The sequence below is a fragment of the Quercus suber genome, unplaced genomic scaffold (genome assembly GCF_002906115.3).
Source record: "Quercus suber isolate HL8 unplaced genomic scaffold, Cork oak 2.0 scaffold_51, whole genome shotgun sequence".
NCBI lineage: Eukaryota > Viridiplantae > Streptophyta > Magnoliopsida > Fagales > Fagaceae > Quercus > Quercus suber.
The window spans coordinates 1,637,077-1,646,824 of record NW_027069516.1 but is presented as its reverse complement, the minus strand read 5'-3'; the positions used below and the strand labels follow the sequence as shown (position 1 = coordinate 1,646,824).

Genomic DNA, 9,748 nt, shown 5'->3' with positions numbered 1-9,748 from the left:
TGTATTTTTAGTGACGAAATAATTCGTCACTAAAAGTCCAGTTTTTCGTCACTAAGAACCTTTAGTGACGAAATTAGACTTTTAGTGACGAAATTCGTTTCGTCGCTGTAGCCCCATCGCTAAAAGTCCTGGTGACGAAAAATTTCGTCACTAAAAGTCAAATTTGTTTTTTTTTAAAAAAACTTTTAGCGACGAAAACGTTTCGTCGCTAAATGTTTTCCTTGCTAAAAATAGTATACAGTGACGAAATATTTTCGTCACTAAAACCATTTCAGTTTATTTAATCATATTTAGTGACGAAAAATTTCGTCACTAAAACTATTTTCGGGTACATATTGTGACGAAAATATTCGTCATTAAAACTATTTTTAAGAAAATCCATGCACATATAGTGACGAAAATTTTTGTCACTAAAACCATTTCTTACAAAATTCCACTGCATTTAGTGACGAAATATTTCGTCACTAAAACAATTTTTTGTTGCCATATTTGTGACGAAAAAATTTGTCACTAAAACTTATTTTCTGTTTTTATTATTTTCATGACGTTGATATTAACTTGTAACCTGTCATTACATTATTAAAACCTCATATTTGATTAGCACATTTATTTCAACAACACATTTATAAAAAATCGATCCATACATTCCACAAGTTAAAATTAAAACAAGTATCAAATTCAAACTCCTTCCATACAATAATTGTTTGCAACACATATAATAACTTAAGATGTTTTATAACAATACAAAAAATGTAGCATAATATAATTAGAACCCCCTAAAGCCAAAAGATGTCCTCATATGTCTTCAAATAATGCCAAAAGTAAATCCCCTAAAGCCACCAATAAGAAATCTATACAAATATAAAAACACTACTACGTTAAAATCGTAAAGTAAAAACATTAACTATGTTATAAAAAAATTTCTAACAATTAGTTTCAAATGATACATAAAAAATGAAGTGTTACCAATAAGTGATTTAACTTGAAGATGAACCACCCCCATAGTTAAAACCGACATCATAACCCTTGCTCCTCAAAAAATTAAGAATATTCTTTTGGATCTCATCTTGCTTAACTCGCGCCTCTTGCTCCTTAGCTCGTGCCTCTTGCTCCTTAGCTCGTGCCTCTTGCTCCTTAGCTCGCTCCTCTTCGTCCCTAACTCTTGCCTTTTTGAGCTCAATTATCTCATTTTCTAACCGATGAATATACTCTACTGAGGAACTAGATGAGCAAGTTTCATTCACATTTGCAAGAAATTAAAAACACTCTCAATATGAATTTAAACCACCTTATAACACCATGCAAGCCACCCGCTTACTCCAACACAACAACTCACCACAAAATAAATTTCCAACATCACAACTATAATGCTTACAAGTATTGAAATTGAATAAAGGAACACAATTGCTACTAATCAACAAGTTTCATTCATATTTGCAAGAAATTAAAAACACTTCCAATATAAATTTAAGTCACCACAAAACCAATTTCCAACATAACAAGTATAGAGTTTTACAAATATTTAAATCAAATTTCCATACTATTTATCACATCTAATCAACAATACTCATTCACATTTGCAAGAATTGAAAAACACTTCCAATATGTATTTAAATCACTTTATAACACTATGCAAGCCACTCGCTTGCTACAACACAACAACCACCACAAAACCAATTTCCAACATCACAAGTATAGAGTTTTAAAAGGTTTTCAACTAAAATTTACTTACTTTTCTCAAGCTAAGCTTACAACTTTCAGAAAAAATCCAAAATTAACTTGTACTCTTCACCTTGTTCCACACAATTTCTTCAGCCACAAAAGAGAAAGAGAGCTGGAGATAAAAAAGAAAGATAACTTTTAGTTAGCTTTAGCCCACATACAAAAGAAGAAGAAGAAGAAGAAGGAAAAAAAAAACTATTAGTTATAAAAATATTCAACCTTAGCACTTGCTATGTTACTGATATAGTTGAAATATGGGTTTTGAGGCAAGTTTTACTAGCTAGTACATAAAAAGAAAATTATCATTGGGTCAGACTACTTAACAACTCTTTCTTTATCTGTGAAAAATCAAGTGTAAATTGTGATATGGAAGTGGATGGAAATAAGATTGTGTTTTACAGAACTTTTGATGGGTACATAAAAAGTAACACAAACACTAGTTGACCCACACTACATTAGAAATGGGTAACCCACCAAATCACATACCAAAGGTTCAGAATACAAATTTCTGCAAAGCACAAACTAAGGAGAGAAGTACGAAACAACCAACACAAATCCAAAGGTTCCGGCACAATCAAAGCAAATACCAATTGTTGTGGCACAATCACAGAGTAACCAAAATAACTAGCGGCAGATGTCTCTTATATAAAGCAAAGCAATAAAATTTTATATATATAATGTGTATATGTTAGCTAAGTTAACAAACATCAAAGTCAGGCTAACAAATCAAATCTTTGGCTAAATAAAATTCCAAAACAAATTAGCTGAAATCGGTTACTATACTTTAGTATATTCAACTCTTAAAAATTCGATACACAAACTAAATAAAAAATCATATAAAATATGAAACACTAAAACTCAAACCAAAGCAAATACTATCTAATTCTCTCTGTTACATTTCATCGAATAGTTCCTGCACACCACAAGCAAAAGACTATTTTGCAATTAGAAAATCCAGAACTGAATTTACAAAATCAATTTGAATAACATTGAATCGCAACTAACATTAACTGGTAAATTCAAAACATCTTGCATCAAACTTGCATCAAAATTTTCATCACAATATGCTTTTTTTATTATTGCAATGGATTTCCATCATTGCATTCAAAATATATTAATGATTTGCATATGTAATTATTGACATTATTTCACTTGAAGCTAACATATTGAACCTAACATGTAATTTAATTAGTTACAAAAATTTGCTACAATGCTTAATTACTCAATCACATGCTTAATACAACCTACTGAGCTAATTAGTACTCAACTGATACCTGATGCTAGCAATGTGTGACAATTACAATGACTAATACCCTACACAATCAAGTACACACTCAAGTCTGCCACTTACTCAATTACATTCAAGTAATAGTAGCAATAAGCTTAACCCACTCAAGTCTTAACGCAGCAACTCAAGCATCACAGGCACAATAGCTCACAAAACCAAACTCAAGCATCACATACGTACCTGGTGCTATTGAGGGAGGGAGTAAACGGGAGCGCTGGCGGCGTCGACGAAGTGCACGAATGGTGGCTTCTAAGGGTCGAAGGGAGGAGCGGATGGTGGCGCTGGGCCGTTGGGACGGCGATGCACCGTATGGAGAAGGGACGGTCAAAGATCGGAAGCTGGGAAGACGAAGGGTCAGAAGGCGAAGGGACAGTCAGAATGCGAAGGGTCGGAGTCGGAAGGCGAAGGGACGGTCGGAATGCGAAGGGACGGAAGGCGAAGGGCTGGAAGGCGAAGGGTCGGAGTCGGAAGATGAAGGGACGATTAGAATGCGAAGGGATGGAAGGCGAAGGGTCGGAAGGCGAAGGGACAGTCAGAATGCGAAGGGTCGGAGTCAGAATGCGAAAGGACGGAAGGTGAAGGGTTGGAATATGAAGGGACGGTCAGAAGCGTCGCCGGTGTCTAGTTAAAGAGTCGCCGGCGTCGAGGTGAAGCGTCGCGATTGGCAACGATGACGATAGCGTGCGAATGGGTTTCTTTTGAGAGAGCTGAAGGGTTGTGTGAATATTTTGGGAATGAATTTTGAAGTGTTATGAAGGAATTGGAAAAGGAGTTTTTAGTGAGCTGAGGTAGTTTTTGTGGGCTTTAGCGACGAATTATTTTCTGTCGCCAATGCTCATTTCGTCGTCACAAAAGGTGTTTTTTTTTTTTTTTTTTTTATGTTTTTTAGTGACGAATGTCAATTTCGTCGCTAAAGAACCCAAGATTTAGAGACGAAATTCATATTTCGTCACTAAAGCATACATTTAGTAATGAAATATGATTTCGTCGCTAAAAACATATAAGGGTAAATCTATTATTGTTTTTAGTGACAAAATTCATATTTCGTCACTAAAGCATACTTTTAGTGACAAAATGTGATTTCATCGCTAAAAGTATATAAGTGCAAAACTTTTATTTTTTTAGTGATGATTACGTTTCATCACTAATACTTACTTTTAGCGACGAAAGTATTTTCATCACTAAAACTATCCACAATAATACCTACAGTGACGAAATATTTCATCACTAAAAATTTCAACTTTTAGCGACGAACTATTTCGTCACTATAGATTAATTAAGTTGGCGCCAAAGTTTCCCTCCCTGGCGCTCATTTTTCAGATCACTTTTAGTGACGAAATTTATTTTTCGTCGCTAAATGTAATAATTTTTTTCATTATTAGTGACGAAATTCATATTTCGTCACTAAAGCTGTATTTTTAGTGACGAAAAATATTTCTTCACTAATTTTCGTCACTAAAAGTACATTTTGTTGTAGTGCTATTAGGTTTAAAGTCTTAGATTGGGATTTGTGATGTATTTGGGCAATTTATTGTAATAAGGCTATTCTTGTATTTGAGCATTTCAATTTATATGTAAGTTTTGTCATAAATTGCCAAAGGGGGAGATTGTTATTTTGTCCTTCAACTATTTATCAAGTCAATTTAGCCATCAATTTTTAAAACAAAGTCATTGTCATGCTTGAATTTTAAAAGACTTAATAGTCAAAGTCAACTTAAATTTCAAATTTTTACATTTTTGAATAATAAAATTTTAAGTTGTTATTGGTTTTGATTTCAACTTACCACTGAAATTACTTTTTGTCCATTAGTTACAGCTAGTAATAACCTGCCACTTAGAATTTGTTATGAAAATATTGTGAACATTGCATTTATCAAAAAATGCATTACACTTTTTCTAAAATTTTATTTTTCTCGCCATTGGCTTACATTAATTACTTCCCTCCTTTGCTGATTGATGGGGTTACACCTCGTCCACCTTCACTTGTCCTTAATTAACTCGTCTAAATAGTAATGAATGAGATGAGGAAGGATGAGTATCCTTGATTTGGAAAGGCACAATCCTTGTACATGAACATGAGAGCAATATCCACAGAATTTGAAGAGGAGAAAAACCAACATTGTCCATGTAATGGACGATGTGGGCACAAGCGCCTGTGACAAGTTTTAGGTTTCCCCAAATCCATGGGAAGTATGCCTTGGCATAGGGTGGACCATGGCAGAAGGTTTAAATGGAGCCAGTACCTAGATTAGGTCTAGGAACCATATATATATTGTTATTTTTAGTGCTATCATGATAACACTTATCAAACACTAATAACGTTTTCATTTAGCCTCTAAGTAATAATGACATAGCTCCGAAGGGAGGTTAACATTAAACTTAGTCTAGTGTACACCATTGCCTAAATTCTATGTGAGTCATTAAGTAACTACATGGTAACGTGGTCGTTCTTAATGTAAAAACACATATAATCCATCATTGAGAAGTTTAATCTGTAGTATCATGAATTAAACACCCTCCGAAGGGAGCAAGACATATATGCTAAGGTGAGGAGCTTAATCATACTACTATAAACTGACAATGGAGGCCGTGAGATCTAATCCTTGTATCTCTCTCCCACTAGATGTTTTAAAATAAATATTTTTAATTAGAAAACATGTGTAATCTAATTACACACTACCTTGCACTTTATCCATTTGAAAACACTTAAAAAATTCAAAATTCTTAGTTTTTGATCGATCGAATTTGTATCTCGATCGATCGAAAAAATAGAAAAATTGTCACAAAACAATCTGCCTGGCTTGATTGATACTTGATTGCTTCTCAATCAATAAAAAAAGAACATTTGATCGATCAACTAGCAATCGAATCAAACTTAACAATCTGCCTGGCTTAATTGGTACTTGATCGTTTCTTGATTGATTGAAAAAGAACATTCGATCGATTGACTAGCAATTGAATATCAATCGAATCAAACAGATTGGTCACTATTTCACTCGATTGATCGAAAGCAATTTTTGATCTATCGAATCTCATGAAACCTGAATTTTTCAGAATTTTTCTTGAGCAATTTTCAACTGTTTTTCATGAACAAGCAACCATCATATGAAACTAATAGACAGAGATTGATATCAAACTGAATTCCATTGATGCTACAGCCTTAAAGTTCAATTTATCATTCTTAAATTCAAATTTAAACAACAACATAACATCAATATCAGTTTTCATCAAACAATAATTTCAATAACCACGTAGAAAATTAAATGTATAATCTTCTAACATCATGAAACTATTATCTCTAATTCCAAAATTCAAAAATCATGTTATATAGATTCAAAATTGAAGACCATTCTGATACCAATTGTTGGAAAAATACATGTTTGTATCACGTAAAAAACATACACAACGGAAAATTAACGGATCTACTTCATTCGCAATTCCTAACATATACTATGTAAGTTTCAGAATATAAGAACAAGAGAGTGTAATTTGGCGCGGCAAAATTCAAAACCAAAGATTGAAAGTTCCTGAGAACACTTTTAATTTTCACTACAATTTCACTTGTGCCCAAGAAGTATGGCCTCTCAATCAGTTTATATGTGTATGTTCAAGAGAGAATAATAGAGTGTCCAATACACACATACAAACCATTTCATTCTTATACAAAATTCTGTATGTTTCTCTCCTTATAACCGATTACCTAATTGGGCTAGCCTTTTGGGCCATTCCAATTGGGCTTTAGTATGTAGCTTGGAGTGGGACCAAAAGGAAATAAATAAAATACTAGCTCCTGTAAAGTTGTTATTTACAACTATTTGTTGGGTTGGCTTTTATTCTATGCCAAATTTGATTGTAATTTTATTCAATCGTTTGCACCCTGTATTTAATGTGGGATTTCATTGTAAGGGTTGTGTGTTAGAAAGAAAGTATGTGAAGACTTAAGCTATTGAAGAATGAAGTGTTTTCGCGGGTATCTCGTGACTTAGCATCCTGTTAAGTAACTCATGTGCCCTGCACGTGCTGGACTACAAAGAGTCAGGCCAGATGGAGACAGCTGTGTCTCCCAAGTATCTTATAGGTAAGGCCTTCCCACGAGACACCCGCGAGAAATTCTGTTTTGCTAGCCTGTCCAGTCTGATACACAGTTTTTGTGCCTACATTATTTATACCCACATTACTCATAAAAGTAAAGGAGAGCTTCTGAGAGAAAACCCTATCCTAACACCTTGAGAGTTAGAGATTGTCATACCCACAATCCTCTACACATTTGTTTTGGGAATTTCCTTATCTCATACCTCTCCATTTCCATACTATTAAGAGGTTGATAGCACAAACACTTACCACACCCTTTGAGAGTGTCAAGTAGAGTTTTGGTACTGCTGGGAAGCATTGGAAGAACCCTAGAATGGCAAAGGCAACATAAAGCTTGTTGCAGGATCCGGAGAACTGGATAAGACACGGTTCTGAGAAGCCTTGTTGGAGTAGGAGCTTGGAGGGCTTAGGTATAGAGGGTAGATTAGGCATGGAGGATCTCTTGCTCACCCTTGTATCCCAACTGATTGTCTAGTGGATCGATTTCTGAATGGAGGGCGGCAAAGAGGTTTTTGTCGAGTTCTTCGGTTTCTTCTTCGATAACACATTTTGGTGATATCTGTGTTTGCTTTACTCTTCCCTACTCGTTCATTTCATTTCACTACTGGGTTGCTTTAATATGGATTAGAGTAGCTCTCTTGCTTATACGCTTGTGTTTACACTTGTAAAGTTGTTATTTACAACTATTTCTTTAGTTGGCTTATATTCTGTGCTAAATTTGATTGTAATTATATTCAATATATTGTACCTTGTATTTATTGTGGGATTTCTTTGTAAGGGTTATGTGATAGAGAGAGAGAGAGAGAGAGAAAGTGTGAAGATTCAAGCATTTGAAGACTAAAGATTTCTCGCGGGTATATTGCAACTTAGCTACCCGCGAAATGAATCATGTGCCCTGCATGTGTTGGAATGCGAAGAGTCAGGCCAAATGGAGACAGCTATGTCTCGCGAGTATCTCACGAGTAAGGCCTCCTCGCAAGACACCCGCGATGCATTCTGTTCTGCCAGCTTGTCCACTCTGATACACACTTTCTGTGCCTACACTATTTATACCTACATTACCCACAAATGTTAAGGAGAGCTTCTGAGAGTAAACACTAGCCAAATACCTTGAGAGTTAGAGATTGTTATCCCACAGTCCTCTACACATTTGTTTTGGAATTTCCTTATCTCCTACCTCTCCATTTCTATACCATTAAGAGGTGAATAGCCCAAACACATACTACGCCATTTGAGAGTGTCAAGTGGAGTTTTGGTGCTGCTAGGAAGCATTGGTAGAAGCCTAAAATGGCAGAGGCAACATGGAGCTTGTTGTGGGATCCGAAGAACTAGACAAGACACAGTTTCAAGAAACCTTGTTGGAGTAGGAGCTTAGAGGGCTTATGTACAAAGGGTAGATTAGGCTTGGAGGGTCTCTTGCTCACCCTTGTATCCCAACTGATTGTTTAGTGAATCGATTTTCGCTTGGAGGGCGGCGGAGAGGTTTTTCGTTGAATTCTTCTGTTTCCTCTTCAATAACACGTTTCGGTGTTATTGGTGTTTTCTTTTCTCTTCCCTACTCTTGCTCATTTCATTTTACTACTGTGTTACTTTAAATATGGATTAGAGTAGCTCTCTTGCTTATACGCTTGTGTTTACACTTGTAAAGTTGTTATTTACAACCATTTGTTTTCTTGGCCTATATTTCGTGCGAAATTTGATTGTAATTATATTCAATCTGTTATACCCTGTATTTATTATGGGATTTCTTTTTAAGGGTTATGTGATAGAGAGAGAGTGTGTGAAGACTTAAGCATTTGAAGACTGAAGATTTCTCGCGGGTATATCGCGACTTAGCTACCTGCGAAATGAATTATGTGCCCTACACGTGCTAGAATGCGAAGAGTTAGGCCAGATGGAGACAGATGCGTCTCGCGAGTATCTCACACGAAAGACCTCCCTGCAAGACACCTGCGAGGCATTCTGTTCTACCAGCCTGTCCAGTCTGATACACATTTTCTATGCCAACACTATTTATACCCACATTACCCACAAATGCTAAGGAAAGCATCTGAGAGAAAACCTTAGCCAAACACCTTGGTAGTTAGAGATTGTTATACCCATAATCCTCTACACTATTTCCTCATCTCCTACCTCTCCATTTCCATATCACTGAGAGGTTGATAACCCAAACACTTACCACACCCTTTGAGAGTGTCAAGTGGAGTTTTGGTGCTGTTGGGGAGCATTGGAAGAGGCCTAGAATGCCAGAGGCAACATGAAGCTTGTTGCGGGATCTGAAGAGTTAGACAAGACACGATTCCAAGAAACCTTATTAGAGTAAAAGCTTGGAGGGCTTAGGTACAGAGGGTAGATTAGGCTTGGAGGGTCTCTTGCTCACCCCTGTATCCCAACTGATTGTTTAGTGGATCGATTTCCACTTGGTGGATGGCAGAGAGGTTTTTCGTTGAGTTCTTCTGTTTCCTCATTGATAACACATTTCGGTGTTATTTGTGTTTGCATTTCTCTTCCCCACTCTTGTTCATTTCATTTTACTGCTGTGTTGCTTTAAATATGAATTAGAGTAGCTCTCTTGCTTATGCGATTGTGTTTCCACTTGTAAAGTTGTTATTTACAACTATTTGTTTTGTTGGCTTATATTCCGTG

At 35.8% G+C, this 9,748-nt stretch overlaps 1 long non-coding RNA gene across 1 annotated transcript; it reads right to left on the bottom strand.

Annotated features, from left to right (window-relative positions):
* Positions 1 to 605: 605 nt before the first annotated feature.
* On the bottom strand, positions 606 to 3,752 carry LOC111985129 (uncharacterized). Its single transcript, XR_002880012.2, has 3 exons — positions 3,191 to 3,752; positions 967 to 1,834; positions 606 to 851 (listed from the first exon to the last, which is right to left on the bottom strand). It is a non-coding gene; the product is annotated as an uncharacterized LOC111985129 (long non-coding RNA).
* Positions 3,753 to 9,748: the final 5,996 nt, after the last annotated feature.